This window comes from Acomys minous, assembly GCF_964271855.1.
Source record: "Acomys minous genome assembly, chromosome: 18".
NCBI lineage: Eukaryota > Metazoa > Chordata > Mammalia > Rodentia > Muridae > Acomys > Acomys minous.
In genome coordinates this window covers 25,118,052-25,143,220 of record NC_140501.1, presented here as the reverse complement: position 1 = coordinate 25,143,220, position 25,169 = coordinate 25,118,052, and positions in this window count along the sequence as shown.

Here is a 25,169-nt window from a genome sequence, read left to right as displayed (position 1 = left end):
TTTAAAGGTACTGTCTGAAGAGCAATTGTGTCAATGCTAAGAGTAGAGTTTCAGATTGTCATCTTGGTCTGCCTTTCCAGACCACAGGGGAAGAAGACACACTCCGACCTGAAAGGACTTGATGAGCAAGAGTGGATGGGAAGGGGTCTCCCATCTTCTGAGAAATAGGAGAGGGTATGTGTGAGAAAGAGAGAAAAATGGACTGGAAAGTGAGGAGGGATGACAATACGTCCAGAAAGTAAAGTGAATAATAAAAAGAAAATAACAGTTTTGCTTGATTTTATCCATCTACCCAAGCTTCATTCTACTCATATAATGAGGCATAATTTGAAATATAAACTATTCTTAGTGTATTTTTATCATAATAGAATTTTTGTACCAACTACATGTAGTATTTAACTATAATATCAGAGGATAACAGCATTAAGTAAAGTTCTGGAAATGATAGATTTGGAAGAATTAAACATACGATATCTTCATATTTTATGTGTGTGTAAGTACACCACGTGCTAACTTAGTATTTGAATGATTATGGATCTATGTACTGTTGGTGGTGATAAACTCTACACAATCATTTACTAATATAAATGTTGTATTGCTTTTTATAATTGTGCAGAGTAAACATAGTAGTGATAGAGAGGAAGCATATTAATTGCATTGTTTTTATGTGTCACATTATTATTGTCAAAGAATGGAAAACAAGAAGGAAGGAAGGCAGACAGAAAGGGGGTAATAGAGATATGAATGTAATGACAGATGTAAGGAGTGATGGAGAAAGAAAGAAATGAATAAAAACTAGAAAAGAAGATAATGGAAGGAAGACAAGAAGGAGAGAATGAAGGAATGGGATGAAAGAAGAGAGAAGCAAGGGAAATTATTTTGAAATCAGTCGCTGATTTGAGTTTGACATAATTGCATTAGCTACTAATTGAAGAACTGAACTCCTTTAAGAACTGTGGATTTGCTTAAATGCAAGTTTAGTCTAGAAATGCTGTTCTCAATCCTGCTAGCAGATGCTTGCATTATGCTTCAAAACAGTAGCAAAATTGTAGTTATAATGTAGCAATGAAATAAGTTTGTGGTTGGGAGTCACCACAAAACTAGGAACTATACTAAAGTGTCCCAGCATTAGGAAAGTTGAGAACCACTAGTCTAGATAAATCTACAGTTTTCAAATAATTCTGTGCTGGCTTTCCCTTCCACACAAACCAAAGCCAATGTACCAATTCTGGGAGAATTTCCATTACAGAGAACATGTTTATATATGCTCATAACCATGTTCTTGAAGCATTAGACCTGTGCTTAAACCTCAGAAGTAGAAACATCACTATATATATAAGCATTGGAGCACTTTGATCATCAGAATCCCTGAATGACAAAAGCTCACTTTTCTGTGGTGTCCTCTTTAGAGAAGGCTTTAAAAATTTGAAAAACTATTTCCTTCTGACAATTATTACAACAATTCTTAGGATGGGACTACACCAGAACTCCTTAACAAAGTGTTTATTACTTCTTTCTTAATAATGGGTTCTACATTATGACGGGCAGAACTGGGCCCAGGGGTTCTGCACAAACTATGACACCAACCAAACAGTATGTGCAGTAAACATCGAACCCCTGCCCAGATCTAGCCAATGGACAGGACATTCTCCACAGTTGAGTGGAGAGTGAGGACTGACTTTCACATGAACTCTGGTGCCGCATATTTGACCACATCCCCTGGATGGGGAGACCTGGTGGCACTCAGAGGAAGGATAGCAGGCTACCAAGAAGAGACTTGATACCCTATGACCATAAACAGGGGGAGGAGATCACCCTCAGTCACAGTCATAGGGGAGGGGAGTAAGGAGAAAATGGGAGGGAGGGAGGAATGGGAGAATAGAAGGGATGGGATAACAATTGAGATGTAATATGAATGAATTAATAAATAAATAAAATTTAAAAAAGAAAACAAAGGAGCAATATTTGATAAAACCAGAAAGAAAAGAATGGGTTCTAATGCTTGAGAGATATATCAGGATAAAGATGTAGGGAGGAAGAGTCTGGAATACATATAAAAATCTAGAGGATTCAGCTGTGGCCTAGTCCTATAGGTAGTACAGGTCACCAGACTACTAACTGCATTCTTTCTCGCTTTCCAAGTAGAAAGAAGTATACACCTCTTTTGTTGAAATCATAACCCCCAATGGTTTAACATTGCTCTTCTCCCTTAGTTGTGATCACAAGGACCTTGAGTTAGTATTCCTCACTAGTCCCTGCTGAAGGCAACAGGAAATGCACTCAGGCTTCCTATGTTCCAGACCATGTTGTTTAAATTAAATCTCTTAAGCCTACAAAAAATATATTGCTATATTTATTTTTATTCTTCTTGGATATGTAGCTACCCAGTCATGCCTTCCCCCATTTTAACAAATACATCATCGAAATGATGTGATCAAATTATTCACTTAGTGTTTCCAAGGTAGAACTGAAGAGGAGAAAACATCAGTGTGAAGTATTAATTATTCATTTGTTGTTCATACATTCAAAAAAAAATCCCCAGAAAGTTCAAAGGCACCAATATGGCTTCCGAGTTCTATGATAAATGGAGGTGTCTGTCAATGTCAGTGAAACTGAAGTTTGAATGCTCATTTTGCAATTCACTAAGAGGAAGAGTTTACTTTTGTAATGAGTTTAAGACTCCCACTCTATAGGAACATAATTCACGTTTATGGGAAAAGGCAGAAATGTTTTGGCTTCCCAGACAACAAATTGCTTTCTCAAAGATGGCATGTTCCTGCTGCCGATTAAAGAAACTAGTGTGTAGAAAAAGATCTTGGAGGCATTGTACCCAGTGTTTTATTTCTTCTTGACAGTTCTTATAAGTCTGTCATTAGCTTATAATTATATGATGGTACTTTGGCTTGCTATAAAGATGTACAGTTAGATATAGGCAAATGCAGAAATACAATTGAAAACTTAATTTCTTTTTATCTAAAAGATACTGTGCTTTTTTTTTTCTAGATGCATACATATTTACTCACTAACACACATGATAGTAAGAGGTGAATATACTCAAAACACATTGCACTAAGTTCTCGAATAACCAATAAAATATATTTTAAAGTATAGTTGTAGAGGTATTGGGACGCTCATGCTCTGAAAAGAAATCATCAAATAAATCATATTGAGCTAACAAGGAAAGGCTGGCCTGATGCATTAGGAAATGAGGAGAATACTACAGGATCCTTAAGAGTGACGAAAGAGTGGTCAGTTTCTATATCACAAACTATGGCAGTATCTAACATTCTTGTCTTGCCAGTCTCTTTCATAGGGTGTTTTATTTATTTTAGTTTAGTGGATCTAATATATCGGTTTTTTACTAAATCATTTTTTTTTGTTTTTTCAAGACAGGTTTCTCTGTGTAACCTTAGCTGTCCTGTATTCACTTTGTAAACCAGGTTGGCCTCGAACTTACAGCCAACTGCCAGCCTCAGCCTCCACAGTGCTGGGATTACAGGCACACACCACCATGCCCGACTCTAAGTGATTTTTATATGAGTAATTTTCATGCCATTTTTCCCCACTGGAGCTCATGTATTTTTACTAATGTCATTGATTTCTGTATTTATTTTTAACTTTTTTTAAATAAATGCAATCATTCAACAAAATAATTTTTATTTTATTTTTAACTGCTTTTACTATATATTTTGTTACTGTAGCAAAGGCTTTGTTTTAAGCATGTAGAATGTATCAGAGATATACAGAAAAATAAATTTTAAAATTATTTAATCTTTAAGATTATAAAATATCCTCATAACTACCACAGACAGAAATCTGCCCCCAAAAGGGGCAAGCTTGGATGAAGGCAGAGTCGATGGCCAAACTCTGCCAAGACGGGGTAAGCAAGTTTTCAATAGTTCCTGCCTTACAAATATGTCTGTCGGATATATTGGGCAAGAAGGCTGATGATGGTGCTCCAACATTATAGAGAGTTTTGAGCAACTGTTCAGGTAGCAAACTGTCTCTGTCATATTCTCATTTGGAAAGTTACTAACTTGTACACTCTGTATACTCAGGTAAGCAATTTTATTTTTTTCTCAAGCCTCGGATGGGTAGAAGACCAGATGGGTCAGTTTTACAAATAAGTTTAGTTGTTTGGGGGTTAAGATGTTTTTACGTCTAGATAGATGTTTTAATTTGATAATGATGATAATGATTTGCATTTAGAATGTTAATGTAACAAGATAGGAAAAATGTTTTCTTCCAAGCTGCTGAGTACAGTTAGCCCAAAACACTAAGAATGAAACATTTATATAATTCCTGATTGTTTCATGGTTCTTCTTGCTGTAGGGTGTTTATTTTATATGTGTGTAATAATATAAATGTATATGTAAAATTATTTTAATTAAAAAAAGATAATTACATCACCCCACCTATCATTTTTCTCCCTTCAAAGGCTCCATAATACCTCCATCGATTGCTCTTTTTCAAACTCGTGGTATCTTTTTTCATTAACTGAAAAATCTTATACTCTTGCCAGTACCATACCAAAGAAGGTCGTGATAGAATGCTGCACTTTAAAAAAACAATAAACACGGTGAATGATAAGTGGAAGAATTAAGATATTTGTTATTAAAGAAGGCAGTCAGCTAATAATGAACTTGTGCCTTGATTCTCCTTGCTATGGTTAGCCTATTGTATATATGTGGAATAATATAAATGTATATGAAAAGAGTAAAACATGTTTAATTAATAAGAATTTAAAAAATATTCTTAAAAGTAGAGGCAGTCAGTGACTTGGTCAAAGGACAAAATGTAAATAGAACAGATTAAGAAAGCTTGTCATATACAAATAAATGGAATGCTTAGAATAAGACAAAAACAAAAAAAATGAACCAAGATCAGAAGAAGCAATGTATCTTACCCATTAAGATATATGCTGGGGAAAATGTCCTACAACAAAGCCAACCAAAGACATAAGATGTGAATAAGGTGGGTATTTAAAGAATAAAAAGAAGGCCAAAAAAAAGGATAATATCGCTTTGATTCACAGTTGGTTATATGCAAAGTGGCTGCTAGCACTGAGAGGCATGCCACAAAGCTTATTTATGATTTTTTTAAAAAAAATTATGAATTATGTTTTCATGCTGAATACAGACAGTGAATGGGTAGTTATGTAAGCAGCATAATCATTAATTGTTTAATGTATGTCAATTCAGGTTAGAGGTGGTAATGCCTCGTGGTTGGACTTGACAATGGATATAATGAGAAGCAGCAGCAATCTGAGCATATTTGGAGATAAACACAAGGAAGGTTAATGGCTACTGGGTTTCCAATGTTGCCCATAGCATGGTTCAATAGAGCTATTTTATATCTGTGTATGTAATCTCACCTAATTTTCACATTTGAGATTTTCTAGGTCGACCTGAAAGAGTTCTTTTTCTCACTACTTTATTATATTTCTTGCCCTAGCTGGAGAACTTGGCAATTCATATTTTCATCTTATAAATCACACTATTAGTAAAACATAAAGTAAAATATTGGTCTTTCTTTTTATCTTCCACATGATGAATCAACAAGCTTGCAATTAATCCCTACTCTTCATTATTTTGCAGTATCTGCTATATACTATGTCTTATTTTCATGAGCATATGACTCTTAGAAACCTGTGATTCATCCCATTTTCTTTAATAGTGTACCAAAATACAATCCATTATGTAATTACAAATTTACAACTATTGTACTGTAATTTATTTATATTTTTGACTGTACTTGAATCAAAAGTGCATCATAATTTTTTTACTCTAACAATGATCAAGTAATTGAATTAACCTTTGTCATTTAATTGTTCTGATAAATATATTGTATCAAAGGACTATATTGTAGAACACTTTGACAAACTTATTTATTGCTTAATAAATAATGATCTTTTTCTAAAAAAAATAGAGATATAATATTAAAGATGACAGATCTATGCATTTTACTATTAACAGTTACCAAACAAGCATGAGTTTAAATTTGACTTCGACTTGTACTGTTTGGGTAGAGTCCTGATGTTTATAAACATCAGTTTCATGAGGCATGGACTTTAGAAAATGATATAACTTCTCCATTTCGGTAAACAAATACAATTTCTAAATATGTTCCAAGTATTTCTTCTTTCACCCACAGATAAGTGTAACTGCCATTTCCCCAGCAAATGGCAGATGTTACTTTTTGTAGTACATAAAGACTAGTGCAAAGCCACAAGTGGACAAAACAAAGAAAACCACTGACTTTAGAGTGCCCAGGTGTAATTAATTTATCTATAACTACCCTACACCAGAGGCTTAGGTGAGAGAAAAGGGTCCAGGGTGGGAAGTGCACTGGCATATAATTTCTTCTATATATGATATAGACGCTACATTTAGAGTGTTTCAAGTCTAAGTGACTAAAGAAAGATCTAGAAAATGACTACATCAATAGACACAACAACATGAATAGAGAAACTCTGATGGGGCTTCACCCCTAGAAGAAAAGCTACAGGCCTTTGAAGGTGCTGGTAGGTGGGAAGTCCACAATCTGAAGTAGGAGATGCTTAAAGATTTAGCTAATACCAAGATGTCTACCATAAACACAATCTACCAACAATAACTATGTCTAAACACTGTATTTATAAGTATCTATATTCAATGTATCATCTATCTTTCTTTCATTATCTAGCTAACGTTTATCTATCATCTATCTATCTATCTATCTATCTATCTATTATCTATCTATCATTTCTCATTTAAGATCTACCATCTATCTATTCTCTTTCTATCATGTTTCTCCATATATAAACATTATATATATATATATATATATATATATATATATATATATATATATATATATATATAATTCTAGCCATATATAATATGGCTATAATTAAAGAATGAGACACCATTATTTAAGAATAAGTGAGACATGAGGACAATTTAGAGGGAGGAAAGTGATGTAACTATAGTTACCCATATGTGAAATTCTGAAAAAAAGAAATCTTAAAAATCTTGTTTAATTTTCAGTGTGCGTGTGTGTGTGTGTGTGTGTGTGTGTGTGTGTGTGTGGTTTGGGAGGACATGAATTTTTGTGTGGGTAGAGGAAAGTGGAGAGGATTTGCAAGGAGTTGAAAAAGTAGAAATAATAATGCTGGGCGTGGTGGCGCACGCCTTTAATCCCAGCACTCGGGAGGCAGAGGCGGGCGGATCGCTATGAGTTCGAGGCCAGCCTGGTCTACAAAGTGAGTCCAGGACAGCCAAGGCTACACAGAGAAACCCTGTCTTGAAAAATCAAAAAAAAAAAAAAAAGAAATAATATGATCAAAATATTTTATATTTTACATTTAAGATATTACATATTTTATATAGAAATAATTAAAACTACAATATTTAAGGTACATAGTAGTTAATACTGATATATTAATGAATGGGAACCACAATTAAACAATAGGAAAGATTGGGAAGATTCAGAGATAACTCCACATTAGTAATAAATGGTAGTTTTCTTTTATTCAATTAGCTTTATTCACTCTAGAACCCACCCTGAAGTCTTTGTTTAGAACACTTCTATAGGTGCTTCTTTCTTTAAAAGCAGGTCACAGGTCTCAAATTTCAGGCAAGAAGTCATTATTTAACTGACTTTTGTAAGTGTTACAGAACTATATTTTTACTTAGACAAAACTTATGTCCACCTTTGCCCCAAGGTGCTGGTAGATACAACCTGCATCAATAGTACAAATTGATAATAATTCATTTAATGATGCTACTTTAGTAATAAATTATTTTGTTCATATTTAAGCAATTTCCTTAAGTTTTAAAGAAAAAAAGGATATATAAATTGTGAGCAAATATTTCCCTAATTACTAAGCATTCATTAAGAGTTACATTGATTAGACCAAAATTTCAAGTGTAATATGAAACAACTACTTCTTCATTGTTGCTTCTGAAATAGTAAGTACATTGGAAGTTATGTTTTCCATGTTCATCTTCTTTGTATTTCTACTGTGAATTTCATTGGGTCTGTTTCATGCTAATCCTGAGCAGATGTTTAGAGTGCAGGTTGATGGCTTAACAGCTTCTGACATAAGCATGACCTTCATAAAATGAAAGCACAGGTTGTCTAATATGGTATAAGTGGCCTTTTATTTAAATTTGAGTTGGTGGTACAGAGTCAATAATCACTGAGTATGAAGCAAGTGTAATAACCCAAAGATGATGAGATGATATTTGCCCTTTATCAGAGGAAGGTTAAAAAGGCTGTCAAGGTGACATGCTGATCAGTGCAACCTCAGTAATTATGCCCAATAATCATCAACTAAAGTCGAGGAGCTATACTCAGGGGAGAACACCAGAATTTGGCAAAACACGATGTGTTTTCACTCAAAGAACTTGAAGTTGAATGTGGTATCAAACTCCAAATAAGACACAACTTGTGATTCTCCACCCTTCAAAGAATACAAGGGCATAGGTGCCTAGGACAGTTTCACAGAACTTGCTGTAGTAAGTCCTTTGGAATGTTAATTTCATATCTCTAGAGAAAAATAGAAGCACCTTACTTTTTAAAATACCTGAAAAGGGGTCACTATATTAACTTACTTTTATGATTTTTTTCATATTTTCAGCATATCATTGAACAGCAGAAAAGCATGTTATTTGTAAGTTACAGTATACTATGAAAACATAGCACTATATCATATAAAAGCACATTCTTTTTTATTTCTCTCTAACAGTTATCTAACAGAATTTATCAAGTCTTATTACATAGCTCTATAATCAAAGTTGCAATTTAGAAATTATTTAATGTTCCTCTCTTATATATGTAGAAGAGAGTGAACTAGAATGTTCACTCGTATTAATATTCCTCTGTGTGCAAAGTTATGTTAGAAAGACAGTTCCTCTTTAAATGACAGCTAGGCTGTCTCCTAGTGCCTGTGGTGTTAGAGTTAAAACCCATTTTCTTTCAATACTCCATTGATGGATTTCAATTTTTAATATGTCTTACTGACACTGTATCATTTATATTACTGACAACCTGAACTTTGATCTTTTAGAGAGAAAAGGGAAAGAGAAAGTTCTCTGCTATTATATCCTTTCTCCTCTACTTTTCCTTACATTGATTTGTTAAAAAATTCAATTTCTTTATGTCTTTATAATTATACTACAAACTAAAATGATGAAAATGGATGAATATACAATAGTAATAGGCAGAAATCAAGATCTTTAAAATGAGCTATTAGCCCTTTCCTTTGCAGAAGGGTAAAGAGAATTTATTGAGAAAACACATAGTAAAATAGAATTAATTTTGTGCACAATTGATTATTTGCCATTCTTTTATGTGCATGTGTGTTTGTTCATGAAATAATATATCTTCCCTTAGTATTTTTTATTTATAATCTAGTTTGACTCCACTAGATGTTGTAAAAAACTGATAACACTCTCTAGAAAATGCTGTTATTTCTTCACTTCCTGTCCTGTTATCTTGCTTTCTGAGATAAAAACCACCATTTCTGAATTTCCTAAACTGTGTACTAGAGCCCATGTTGCCTTTCCTGATAATAATTCTGAAGAGTGTTCTCCAAAATGTCCAACAAGATAAATAATATTCTTGCTTAGACTTCTCAAAATGTAGTTTACTGTTAGGAAGAAAATACCCTTCAATAGTGAGATTAAAAAAACCATTAATTTATAAGGGAGTTAAGTGGGGTATATGAGGAAGTATGTAAAATGGAAGGAAAGAAAATGAAGAAATGATGCAATTCTCTTATAATCTCATAAATTAAAATAATATACAAAAAGAAAAGAATTTATTGATTCTGTGTATAGAAACCCAGAAACAGCAATGACCAGTTTTTCAGCATCCCTCATGAGGATACAACCAGGATGCACACAAAGACTGCAACTAGCTCAAGTCTTACCTATGAATGAACTAAGTTGCTGATGTGGTTGTTGGAAGCCATTTCCTTAGGGACTGAATTACTTGTGGTTGTTGGCCAAATGCTGAAATGATATTTGCTGTAAAATTTCCACTATCACACACCTCAGGACAACATCTTTTTTTTTTCTTTATAACAATGTAAGCACAAAGGAAGCGCCTGGCACCTGAGATCAGTGGTACAGTAAAGAATCTGGTGCTGTGCAACCTCATCTTACATGTGAAACCCATCACTTCCACTGTCTTATTTGGATAGGAGAAATCCCCTAAGCCTATCCTATTCAATCAGAGAATATTCCTTATGGTGAATTTTTTTTAATGAAACCATATTGAAACCACCTGCCCCAATCATTCTTTTTCATGACAATTAACAGACTCCCATCAATACAGAAGGAACTCAAAAAATTATTGTTGTAGACACGCATGAAAATATGGAAACAAAATATAGCTCTTATTTTTCAGAAGAGAACTCAGAAGATCACCGTTCTATTGTTTTCTTCAATGAAAAATATTTTTATGTTACCCAGGTCTCATATCTTCTGCAGGTGTTTTTTGTGTGAATGCTGCCTTTCATCCACATTTAAGGTTGATGATTTCCTTGTTGTTGTAAAGCAAAGCAAAAACAAAAACATAAACATATGTTTTTTTTTTCAAGGTAGTTATTCAGAATCCTCCTGGAATGCAGTTTCTTGGATGGAGGTCTGTTTACCACACTGAGGCGCCTGCCAGCGAACTGTACTCTCAGGTTGAGCAAAGGAGAGCAATATGTTGGAGGGCATGTGGCAGACTCCATAGCTATTTATTTTTTAATTTAATCAGTCTTGAAAATTCTCAGATTTATTCCTCTGAGGGATAAAGTGCTCAGAATTTGCAACACATTTGCCAACTCTAAAAAGAGTAGATTAGTGTTAATGAGGAGAACAGTGGGGAACAGTGAGGAAAGGGGACAAAGTGCCACCTGGAGGAGGCAGATGTGAGCACCCGACGTTGCTGCTGCTTTCCTCTTCAGAGAGCTACTATCACATTAGCTGCTGGTGAAGATTTGCCCTAACTGATGAAGCTTACATAGAGGCAGATATAGGCAATCATTTTATAAAACACGTGGGAAAATGTGCTATGTAATGAATAAGATGAGGTGCCATATTATGAACTGTCTTAAAAGGAAACATACACATTTCAAACTGTATTACATGCATTTCTGCTAGTATTGTTTAAATATGAGAAATACCCACTATTCCTCATGTGTTATTTCCAAGAATTAACTGAAACGCATTTTGAAAGAGTAGCTCTTGTGGCATAGGTTATGGTATATATATATACCATATAGGCATTTCAGGAGCAAGGTAGAAACCTAGTACAATAGAAACTCCATGGAAGTTAAGAGAGTAATGCTAATGAAGAACTCTATTTATAGGGCAAACAAAGCCTGAACTGGCCATCCTCTGTACTCAGACAGGCTTCAAGGAGTAGGCGATCACCAACCCAATCACAAAGCCTCTGCCCTAAATTGTATCATGCCTGATGTATGTGCTAGGACTAGAACCTAGCATAATTGTCATCAGAGAGATTTCATCCAGCTACTGATAGGATTAGATGCAGAGTGTCACAGCCAAATATATTAGGCAGAGCTTGGGGATTTCTGAGCAGGAGAGGGGTGGAGGATTGATTGAACCGGAGGGAGCAAGGACACTATAATTACAAGGCCCACAGAATCAACTCACTGAGATTCAAGTGGGCTCACAGAGATCAAGGAATCTGTATGGGTCTGACCTAGGACCTCTGTCTATATATTATTGTTGTGTAGCTTGCTGTTCCTGTGGGACTCATAACAGTGGGAGAGAGGGCTGTCTGTGACTCTTTTGCCTGCCTCTGGAACCTTCTTTATCCTACTGGGTTGCCTTGTCCAGCCTTGATGTGAGAATATCTGCCTGGTTTTGTAGCTTGTTATGTTGTATTTGGTTGAAGTTCTTGGCAAGCCTGTATTTATTCTGAGGGGAGATGGATCCTGGGAGAAAGATATATTGGGGGTGATAGATGCAGGAGGGAGAGGAGGAAGGGAAAATTGCAATTGGAACATAATGTATGCATGTATCCTCAGCATGAAAGTATTTTTTCTTACACTCATTCATTGAATGACTATGAGGACATATGTTCCACAGTAAGTGTGAAGGTGAAGACAGCATTCAGGAATTAGTTCTTGCCTTCCAATATGTTTGAGGCAGGCTCTCTCTTGTTTCTCCTGCCCTGTTACATACTTCAGACTACCTTGACCATGAGCTTCTGAGTGATTCTCCTGTCAATGGCTCTCATCTCACTTCAGGAGTGCAGGGAATAAAATACGTTCAACTGCACTTGGCTTTTTGTGTGTGTGTGGGCTCTGGAGATCAAAAGTCAATAAGCTTGCATAGTAAAGATTTTTATTCTCTGAACTATCTTCACAGACCTTATCTTTTAAATAAAATTCTTGTGTTATGTCTAAGTGTGTGTGTGTGTGTGTGTGTGTGTGTGTGTGTCTTGGAATATGTGCTTTCTACTTGAGTATACCTTCCCACTTACAAGGAATAAGATTTATTGAAACTATTATCAGAATAAAACATACATATCTTTAGCCTTACTCATATGAATGTAGCCTTACAATTTTATACATGAATAAAACATAAACTCTAAGCATATAGATGACAGTGATGGTGCCGCATGTCTCCATAGGAGCCTTGGACTGAACATTACCTGTTGATTTCCACTGGAGAGAGGAAAGAACTTTACATAACATAAGACACAATTAATATTCATATTGATCAGTAGTTCTTAAATAGCAGAAGTATAATATATTAAATATTGAATTTACAAACTTAATTCTAATTTTAGCCTTTGCCTTGTATGGGCTGCCAAATATCAAAATAACTTGGTTAATATAAACACATATACATATATTATAATAACTTAAATGCAAATAAAGTGAAAATTCTAATAACAAAAGTAGACATCCTTTAACAGCTAAAAGTTGTCAAAGATATTTCAGTAGCTAACTGTTATTTCTACCAATTTTTTAGATTGCATGAATTAAAACATAAATTTAAGAATAGTAGTCAATGATTTCATAATGTACTAGCATTCTACTAATCAGTAACTGCATTGTCTACAATGTACAATTTGAAGTTACATTTGTCAATAGTAGTTTAAACATATCACTGAAATCTAAATGTATAGAGGCTTTGCTGGTACCTATGTCTATCCTAAGATCTTCAATATGAACAAAGCATTATTAAATGATTTAAAATTGTGGTTTCAGAGACTATTATATAGAATTCAGTCTAATTGTTAAAAGTTCCAGGTCTATCAGTTTAGGTTTAACGTAAAGAAAGACATCACAGCAGTAGAGACTTAAGCAACAAAAAATTAATTTTCTCTAAGTGCATTTAAAGTCACTAGTGGTGACTTGACCAAATAACCACATGGTGGAGATGTTGTAGAGGGAATTAAAGTGTTAGATGGTTTGTTGGAATAGAGGATATTTAAGGTTACTTCCAAATTCTAGAATCTGAATTTATGGGAGGACTTTCAGGTTAGGGGTGTATCATATATGTCATTGATGTACTGATCAAATTCTTGTACCTCAAAATTTTGTCCCTTAACTTAATTAAATTAAAGTTTTCTGTACTGAATATATTTGAGGAGGAAATTTTTCATGGTGAACAGTGGCCTAATTTTCAAAATTATATGCATTTGTAGTTTATAGGTATCTGGCATACAGAAGCAGTAGAATCAGCATAACTGGAGTATTTTCATTTTACAAATGTATAAAATATATAAGAATGAAATGGTATTGAAGATAAATATTACAGAGAACACAGTAACCCCAAAATGGGTCAGCACAAACTATCCAATTGATTAGGTGCTTGCAGAAAACCACAACAAATGGCAAAATCAATTCACCAATCAGCTTTGCAGTGTTTTACTCTAAACCCAGCCAGCTGAGCAATTAGACATATACTTGGTGTTTTTATGTGTTTCATTGAAGAAAGCATCATTTTCCCCTGGAAAAAAGATGGTTTAGAACTATAGATTGTTCAAAGTTCACTAAGGTTACCCTCCTACAAAGAGTGCATTGACATGGTAGAGTATGTTATCTTGAATCTTCTGAATGAGTCAGAACTGAGAATGAATACTTTTGAGTTAATATTTGCTTATCAGTATTTGTGGATAAGAATTTGTTCAATTGTGTTTAGATGTAGCTATTCTCTCCTGTTATTTATCCAGAGTCTCACATCATTTGTTGCTTTGGTTAGGTAAATAATTTGTGTCCCCTTTCACAATATAGAATATCAAATGACTGTCTTAGAGTTTGTTTTAAAATGAAGGAGAAATTGCAGCTTCATGCAATATTTGAAAAAAAAAACTAGCCTTCAGAACAGTTTTGCTTGGAGGTCAAAATCTATTACTTGAACTAAATTATCCAGTATCAGTGTTTCCATAAGAATATTTAAGGCATAATAAGATAGTAGCATTTTGGAATGAAAAGTGAATTGGAAGATCATTTACTTCAATATTTTTGCACTTATGTAAAGGCTCCTGTCCTTGAATTTTCAAAACTTGCATGAGATGGCCATCTTATTGAGGAATAGAACTGAAAATTCCTGCATGTTTTCAAGTGATGGCCTTAATGACTCATTAATTGTATAATAAAGTTATTTTTCAAAAGTAAATTTTGGTGAATTTGTCTAGCACTTATAACAATTTAATTTTTAGTCTAACTATATAGCCTGTTTTTCTGGTTGCTGAATTTTAATGGCTAATAAAGGCTAAATATGAAAAGAGTGTTCAAGACCACCAGGTTGTAGTGACACACACTTTTAATCCCAACCCTTGGGACACAGAGGCAGGCAGATTTCTCTAAGGTCAAGGCCAGCCTGGTACACAGAAGATCCAGGATAGCCAAAGTGACACAAAGAAACCTTGTCTGGAAAAACCAAAAGCAAGCAAACAACAAAATTAATATTGATTAACTTGGACCTGGGGTGGGCATAGGCTGTGGAGAGTGAAGAAGCAACCAAGGACGATGAATCTAGGCCCTCTACACATAGGTACCCAACGGGCAACTTGGTCTTCAAGTAGGTCCTCTAGAAAGAAGAGCAGGAGCTCTCTCTGACGTGGACTCTGTTGCCTGCTTTTTTTTTTTTTTTTTTTTTTTTTTAAATCTCTTTCCCTGGTGGGGCTGCCTTGCCAGGACAATGAGAAAGAGGAAGCCCTGTTGTGGATGGATGTGCTTGGGTGGGTTAGTAAGAGGAGTCTACTCTTTTCTGAGGGATAAGGGAAGGAGGATAGGGAAAAGACGGGGAGGGACCTGGAGGAGAGGAGGAAGGGGGGCTACAGCTGGGATGTAAAGTGAATAACTAAATATGTAAATTAAAAGAGAGAGAGGGGGGAGAGAGGGAAGGAGGACAGAGAGGGAGAGAGAGAGAGAGAGAGAGAGAGAGAGAGAGAGAGAGAGAGAGAGAGAGAGAGTTGATTGATCATGGCCCATAGTTTGACAATACAGTGCGTTATGGAGAAGAATCATGGCAGCAGATTAAGGCAGCTGGCTATATTACTTTCACAGTCAGGAAGCAGAGATTGTGGGTTCTTTTGCTTACCTCACTTTTTTTTTTTCCTTTTTTAAAGGAGAATACTCCAACACATGAAGTGATGCCACCTACATTAATGTTGCCATTTAACTTCATATGATCTAAATTTACACCCGCTACATGCCCGGGGCCATTGTCTATATGAGAATTCGAGATTCTAGCTAATATCATAATAAAAACAAATATGTAGTCCATTTCCCTTTGAAATGATTGAGCTTCCACTCTCACTTGGATTAGTCGTATATGATAGAGCTCATCAATACGTAATAGCCATTTAATTTATTTTTCAGAATGTATAAATAAGAATGGATGAAATGAAAGATCTTTTGTCAATAATATAGGATGTTGTTCAAATCTTGAATAGTTTCATAAATATAGTATTAAGAGTTTTACTATTGCATTATTATAATATAATCAAAACTGTTGTTATTTACAAACATTTCTGACCCATTAAATAAAAATCTCATGGGAGAGATACTTTTTTTTCACATATATATATAAGGGCTGGAGAGATTTTTTTAGCAGTCATGACAACTTACTGATCTTCAATGAGACTGAGTTAGTTTCCCAGCATAGCCTGCCACTTACTCACAATTGCTTGTAACTCCTCTTTCAGGAAGATTCAAAGTGTCTGGCATCCAAAAGTAACTGTACTCAATATACACATACATATGAGGCCAGACATATACATATGATTAAAAGCAGTGAATCATAAAACTTTAAAATAATTTAATATTCAGTGAATCAAGATAAATCTAGATTTTTTCAAAAATATCTTAAATATTTAACTAACAATATTTTAAGCCCTCTCTTAGAGAAAAATGTAAAACTAAAAATTTTTAATAAGTACTAATTCTTAAGATATCTAATTTCTAAATGACCTAAGTATTTTAGTTTGACAAGAAATTATGAATTTACTTTTTGAATCCACATTCAAATTATCGCACAAATTCTGCTTGAGTTCTGTTTTTTTCTAAAACAAAACACAAAATTTAAAAACGTACAACTGAGCATTTAAAGCCGTGAATATTGCTTATTGGTTGCATGCACAAAGCCTTAAGTTTGATCTTGAGTGAGATATACAATGAATACAGTGTCTCATAGTGCTGTAGTCTCTTGGGAGTAGGAATGCAGAACATTCAGTAGTACAAGATTGTCAAGTACATAGGAAGTTAAAGCCCAGCCTTGGGTAGCATGAGAAGATCTTTTAAAGAAATAGAAACAAATATCAACCTTGTTAGTGAAGAGAAATATATATTATAGATGGGATTTTTCTTTTATTTGTTTATGTTTTTTATTTTTTATTTTATTAATTTATCCTTATTACATCTCAATGGTTATCCCATCCCTTGTATCCTCCCATTACTCCCTCCCTCCTGTTTTCCCCTTACTACCCTCCCCTATGACTGTGACTGAGGGAGACTTCCTCCCCCTGTATATGCTCATAGGGTATCAAGTCTCTTCTTGGTAGCCTGCTATCCTTCCTCTGAGTGCCACCAGGTCTCCCCATCCAGGGGACGTGGTCAAATATGAGGCACCAGAGTATGTATGAAAGTCATTTTTCTTAAGCATAAATAAGCAAGCATTAAATATGATAAACTCATTAGAAAAATCACCAAATGATTTGAAAAGACAATAAAAGAGATAAAATGTAATAAGTGTCAATAACATGCTGTAACCTAATTTAATATCAATGATTTTAAATAAATGGTTTCTATGTATTTATAATCTATAAGACAAAGAGAAAATACATGAGAAAAAACACTCTTCTGACAAGTAACTGATAAATAATTTGTTCTATGTATAGGTCTTGGGAGATACATGGATGGTATTCATAAAGACTAAATTTATGTGGAGTACTAATGGCATGGCTTAGTAGCTAAAAGACCTTACCAACAAACCTTAATGTTATAAGTTCACTAGAGCTCAGCTATTTTATTTCTTCCATCTTCTTTAAGACACATAATATAATTGATCACTTCATTTATGTTGAATAGAGTGACATGACTTATTATTAGTAAAGTATATTTTAAGCACTAGTTTCGAATTAGCTTGTACAACTGAATTAGTACCCTTGCTTTCTTGCCTCTTAGGAACCTACTAAGCAGGAATATATGAAAATAAATGCAGTCCAAAGCTTGTGTTGAGCTTAGCCAATCTCAGCTGAATCTTGTCCACTAAGAGGCTGATATGTTGAATAAACTGAATAAAATTACTTATGTAAGAATAATTTATACACATTTATGCTATTAAGTTTTAGTGTAGTTTATTATTCACCAATACTGTAAAAATCATTAACTTTTATATTGCACAGTATTGCAAATTTTTATGGATTCCTATTTAATAGTAACTAATTGAAGATCATACAATGTTTCTATATGATTATTTTCTACACAGTATGAGTCTTCTTTTGTGCTTATGGGTGTCCTTAAATGTACCAGGGAGTCCAGAATTGTCTTAAACTTCCAATCTCTTTGCCTCATCTGGGATGACAGAAAAACATAGCATAACTATGCTCAGCTTGTGTAATGGATGTCTTATCAGAAGCTTTTCAGAGATTGAGCCTATATTTAGAATAAAAAATTACAGAAAGAACATGAGGAAAAGTTGTAAATTCATAAAAAGGATCAATTTCCCTCCTGTTTATAATTAAATCATCCATGATATGATTTATTTTTGAACACAATATAAGGCAGGTAAAATATCATGCAAAGTTTGAGAGTAAGCCTTAAACAATAACAAATTTAATTCTATAAAGATACTAGCCACCTTTATGTGACAGCTCAAGACACAAAGAAAAGGTCATAAACAGAACTGAAGTGCCCCATTCTATAGTAAAAAAAAATGAGTTTTTATGAATTGAATAAACTAGAGCTTCCATGTGTGAATATCCTTGGAATGTTCCAGAACAATGAAGCTTTCTATGAGTAACACTCATGTCAACATGCCAATTCCATGGGTGATGAATTCAAATAATCTATAGGTTAGAAAATATTCAAGGGTCTTTCAATACAGGGCTCACTTGAAACATCATCATTATATTAACACTGTTGAAATTTCATTCATCACTATGGCCAAAACATTAAAAACATGAGGGTTTTATACACTTCCAGTTAATACTATTAAGAATTTTGTGGAGTTAAGTCTGTAACCTTCTCAGTTATCACACCATCATTTTATGTTCATAGAATATTCTTAAATTTGTTAGCTAAACATGAACCTTTAATAATCACAAATATTTATTCTTGAGATAGCTTATGACTATGCAGCTGTGATTCTTCTAGAGCTTTCTATCTGGATGCGGCTGGTCTTGAACATGCATCAGTGCTACTGTGTCTATCTTTGAGTGCATTTTCCTGAAACATGAGAAATCAATTGCTCTTGTCCCTTCCTCTGCAATAGCTCAATCTAAAGGTGTAGGGTAACCATTGGAGACTCAACATTCATCTCTCCTAAATGAAGAGAAGGACGAACTGTTTCCATACTTCCCAAGAAAGAATATAGTACTTCCTGTTCCCTAGGCTATTGTCCCAGAAGCTACAAAGCTTATATTCTCACAAAGCCATAAGAATGAAAGTAAATCTTATTGGAAAAGGGATACAAACATTTGCCAGGAAAACATCAACAAAAGTCTAATTTTCCTGAGGGGGATTACCTCCCCCTGTATATGTTCATAGGGTATCAAGTCTCTTCTTGGTGACCTGCTGTCCTTCCTCTGAGTGCCACCAGGTCTCCCCCTCCAGGGGACGTGGTCAAAGGTGAGGCACCAGAGTACGTGAGAAATTCCCCTCAGGAACAGTCATAGGGGAGGGGAATAAGGGGAAAATGGGAGGGAGGGAAGAATGGGAGGATACAAGGGATGGGATAACCATTGAGATGTAACAAGAATAAATTAATAAAGAAGAAAAAAAGTCTAATTTTCATAACATATATTTCCGTTTGATATAATTTAACTGCAAGACACTTTGCTTCAATCAGCATGATAACTTTACTTACAACATTATTATTTTTTTTTTCATTAGAACCATTAAACATCCCTACTCTCCAACAGTGCCCACATGTATTATTCATACCAATACAAAGAAATAGTCCTTTAGTAAAAGACAAATTTTCAGACTTGCTCATAATATTAATTTAATAAAGATTCTCTGTAGTTAGGCAGTTAAATACCTTATCTTTAAAGCAGACTCTTCTGAATGTTTTAATCTGATGGTTACTCTCCTGCTTATTAGTCATGGAAAAAATACTTCCTTCACCCTGAAATTTACCAAGTCTCAGAAAGATCCTCTGTTCTCATTCTTAGGACTTCTTCCTCCATTTTCTATTCCAACCAAATGATATTTTTTTTTACTGACTATAAATCTATTTCATTAAAAGTTTTTGGCATATCATTTAGATATCTAACTTTATATGTTTTACATTTATCCATTTATTTGTGTGTTCATGCTTGGTTGTGTGTACAGGTCAGAGGACAGCTTACAGCACTCAGTTCTCAGGTTCCACTGCCTGGGTCTCCCTCTTCACTGACCTTCTACTTTTCCATATGGGTCCCCCCTACCCCCCATTTACCGCCCTCCAAATTTATACTTCTATCCAACCAAATGACTAATCCTGTCTAATACATCAAACAGTGATACTCATCGCTGAGACTGAGATTTCTTTTCAATTTCTTTAAATCCATTCCTCTATCATATGGCCACAGTTATCTAAAGTACAACCGTTTTTGCATTTTATTTGTTCTTTCTCATAATTTGATCCTTTTAAAAATACTCATCTTCTGATAACTCAGTTCCACCATTTCAGTCCTCATTTAGAATGAGATAATCCAGTGTGTGGTAACAAATTGATGACAGAAAAGTCTGCCCAGACTTACCCCATGATAATTGTGCATGCTGGGGTAGGTGATGGTTTGGCCACATTGAATCAATATGCTACATTTTTTCTTAAGGATGTTAATGGGTCAAGTGTTAAATGTACAAATATATTTTTCACTTTCTCTAGCCTGTATATGAATATGTATGGATTCCTAATGGGTTTTATTATATCAGTGTGAAGAAAAGTGTCTGAAATCTTAGGGTTTGTATTCCCTGGAGATCCCACAATGTAGGTTGGTCACAGTGGTTCAAGAAGAAATTTAGTGAGACCTTGCCCACATATTGCAATTGTAAAAGAGCAAGCATCTGAGTTCACAGTCACTGAACAAAAATGAGGATTTCAAGGAACTGAAGGCTTCCTAGATGGGAGTGTTATCATGGATAAATGAATCGATACTAGAGATGAATCCCATTTCAGCTACCACAACCTGCTGGACCATTTCCTGAGATACGGTAGAAAACAATTGAGGACAGCATGTTTTAATGCTGAACAGTAACACTCACACATTTTCTATCACAAATGGTTTTCCAAAAAAAGTAACATAAGAATTCTGTGCTGAGTGCATGTAAAACTATTGCCCTCATATTTTGTATTGTTTATCATCGGCACTTAAACTACCTCTTTGTCAGTTGTAAAGTATTTCATGTAAGTGGAACATTGTTCAATTTTTAAACATTTAAAGCAAATAACATAAGAAAGGCTATTAGTATTTTATAAATGAAAAAATGTTTTTCTTTCATTAATATTCACCTTACAAAATAATCTTCTTCAGTTTGTAATGCAGTTGTGAGATGGTTTTCTTTCTCATGTGTGTTATTTTGTAGAGAGTGTTTGAAAGATACATTTCTTAATTTATTCCAGTTTTTTACAAAGATATAATTTGGTAAGATTGACCAAGCATCTCTTACTATTGTTCAGTTGGGCATAGACAAGTCCTGTGTTAATTTGTAGGGTACATTTTAAAGAAGGTAATTGATTATAATGAAAGTTGTACCAATTCTGGCACACTTAAATTCTTCATAAATAAATTGGAAGAGTGGAGTGTCTACATAGGGATGTGGAGCACTCAATCATTTTGGAACAAAAAAATTAATCATTCAAGTTTTATACTAAGTATTATTATTCTATTAACTTAAAAATAAATCATTATTCATAGTAAAATAAAAATATTTATTAAAATTATTTATATAATAATAATAAAATTATTATATATACTTCAAAAAATTTTAAAAATGGTATGTTATAGATGCCTGAAATCAGAACTCTTCAGTACTTTGGTTCTGTTGTTGAGCAGAGATGAGGGCTACTATAGTCAGGGCTGAGCTGAGCTGGAAGAAGAGCTTTTGTTTGCACTCGTTATTGTTTTGGGTATGACTGGGAGTTTAATGATGTTGGCACAAGGCCTGAAATGCAATTTGCTCTTTTTATTACTCTGTCAATACGGCGCATTAAGGTATTCAATAGTATTCAACAAATGAAAAAGGAAAAACCTGTTTTCATATCAAGTACTCTACAACTTTAAACAGAAAATATCTAATGCTCACTCTTCAATGCCACAGTCTACATTAAATCTCCTGAATTAGCCTAGTTTATTAATTTAAAATTATGATGAAGACCAGAGTTGTAGAGAGATATATGGCTTCTAAGACCACCCCAAGGGTGCTTTTCCAACAGAAACCCTTGTGTCTGTATTAAAATAGTGAGAAGCCAAAGGGGAAAATAATGTTTTACTCTGAGGAACAGTTTTGTTTGTTTTTGAATGACAACAGAAAATTTATTTGACTTTTAACCAATGATAAATATAACACTGTAAAATGAGAATAGTAAGACTAAAATTAAGTATAACTTTATTATGCACACGAGTTCTTCTTTTACTTAACATTTTCATACTAAACATGAAACATACTAAACATATTAGTCTATATGCAAAATTAAAATTTATCTCAGTTTGAATATCAAAACTTTATTCAACTTTTAACACACGATATATTTTTTGTACTTGAATTTTTCACTTATAACGTTATAACATACCACACAACCTAGTCTTGCATTTTACTAGTATGTAGGTATGTAGGTACGTAGGTAAAATATGTAGTGTCTGTAGAAATTATTGTGCCTCTTTGCTTGGCTAATCATAAATTATTTAGATAACATCTTTTTTTAACTTTTTTCTCCTTTATTAATTTATTCTTGTTACATCTCAATGGTTATCCCATCCCTTGTATCCTCCCATTCTTCCCTCCCTCCCATTTTCCCCTTATTCCCCTCCCCTATGACTGTTCCTGAGGGGGATTTCCTCCCCCTGTATATGTTCATAGGGTATCAAGTCTCTTCTTGATAACATATTTTAAAGTAGTGGTTTTTACATAACCAAATCAGGAAGCTTTAAAATTTTACTTCTATAAGCAGTGTGCCAAAATTATTTCAGATTTACCAGCAACTTCAATGCATAGTACTTAAGAAGTAGAACTACTGAAATGAGTATCAATATTATAGTTAAGTTGAACTGTTTGTTATTATAAAGAATTCAACTAGATGTTGAGTAAACCCTTCTAGAATCTTCTCCATGTTATAAGCTGATCATATCAAGATACCACCTGTTATAGAAATTATGTCCTTTTCTCCATTTGTATGGATGCTGCTTAATGTTCATACTGCTATTTTGTCTATAAGTGGAACAAGAGTAAGTGACGATGCTCTGTCAGGGTCCAGTCAACAAATATGTGTAGCTCCTGTGCAATTTTGTCTCAGTTACAGGTATTTTACTTGCTTATATATGACCAAAGCATTCACAAATGAAAAGAAATAGAAATGATTGCAAATGTGTTCTCATAAAATAGAGTTTTGCAAACTAAAGGGGCAAGCCAGGTGGATAGGTTTTAAGACCTTTAATGAAATTAGTCATAGTCCAGAAGGAACAGATAATGAAATGTGTATACTTTAAGTGATAATTATAAAAACATATTATATTTACAGAGTATTTAATGTTAAGTATTACTGTTATTCTAGGTATCAAAGGCAAGACATTGAATATGCAAAGCAATCATTCAACAAATGAACTACATTATAACTCAACTAATTTTTTTGCTATTTTAGGCCAGTATGATGTTTTCAAATACAAGTTGTAGTTTACAGGTGGACCAAACTACATACAGATTACAGTGTTATTATTCATGCCTAAATCTCAGTCTGGCATGAATGAATATGGACATTGAGTCAAGCACGCAAAAGATGAAACTGTCAGTCAATTTTGCTCCTAATAAATAATGTATCATTAATTTTCTACTGCAATTAATGACTCAGTGTCTCAATTTTCCCTTTATTTTCTCCAATTGGTTTGGTTTAAGAAGATGAATATTTTTAATCATTAAATTTTCAAGTTCCAGTTAAAACTATGACATGTTACATGAAATACTTTAAGTAAATAACCCAAACAATAAAACAGGACTATATGGCCTATCCATGATGAGTACTATTTGCAAAAGCTAAGTTTTAAACTAATATGGGTGTACATAACAAAAATGGACACAGATAATTGGTTATATATACAAAGGAACTATATCCACACAATAAAAGATAACAATTATGATATTCGCAGGCAAATGAACATAGAAAAGTTATCCTATTTAGTGAAATTTATTAGAATCGGAAAGAAAAATATCATATTTTTTCTAATCCATGGATGCTAGAGTTTATGTAAATACATAAACATTTTTATTTGAAAATTGCTATAAAATTTTATAAGTAAAAGATTTGGAGAAGTGGAAGGGGTGAACATAAATGCAGTAATTATTCAGTTTTATAAGAAAGACTTTATGAAATACAGTACTCTGCATAACATACACACAGATGAAATATAAAACTTGAAAGATCTTTGGTTACAAACTACTGTTTGTCAAATGTGAGTTCCCAATACATATCAATACTCTATTTTTCTCCTCTTATTTATTACTCATGACTTCAAAGTCAATGAGTAATTTCACAGTAAATTTAAATATTTTTGAATAACTTTATGAAATGCACAGTATCATTGCTCCACATTTATATAAAAATGTGAAAACCAGAGAAAGCATATTTGAAATTCATCCAATAAATGGGTTAACCAATAATTTAACACAAGAAACTTGGGGCTAGGTATTGTTTCTTAAGTAATAGCTAAGTCTTTTTTTTTTAAACTTATCTTACTTCATAAACACTACAGTGATCTACCTCTGAGGATGTAGGTGAGGACTAGCTAAATGATTAGAAAGATAGTCTCTAGATCTAGACAACCTTGGTTGGATAATCCAATCTGTATTCTGGCATTGCATAAACTCTGCTAAAACACAAGATTTCTCTTATTTATGCTACAACAACAGTGCTAGTCTCAGTGTCAGAGAAGTATTATAAACTCTCAATCTCTTAAAATAATTACTTACAAAATGTAATAAAAGAAACCAAAACCTGTCTTTTAGACATTGGACAAGGCAAACAAAGAGAAGGAAAAGAGAACAAGTGAAAAACATGCACCAAGAACACTCAAGAATGCCGTAAAACATAATATGTACACAGAGGACATAGTGCAGACCCATGCAAGCCCTGAGCTCCACCTTTCATTCTCATGAGTTCATGTTGGTTTAGAAGGCCTTGTATCCTTGGTGTCCTCCATCCACTCTGGCTTTTATTTTCAGTTTGTTTATGTGGTGGATTACATTGATGGATTTCCGTATATTAAACCATCCCTGCATGCCTGGAATGAAG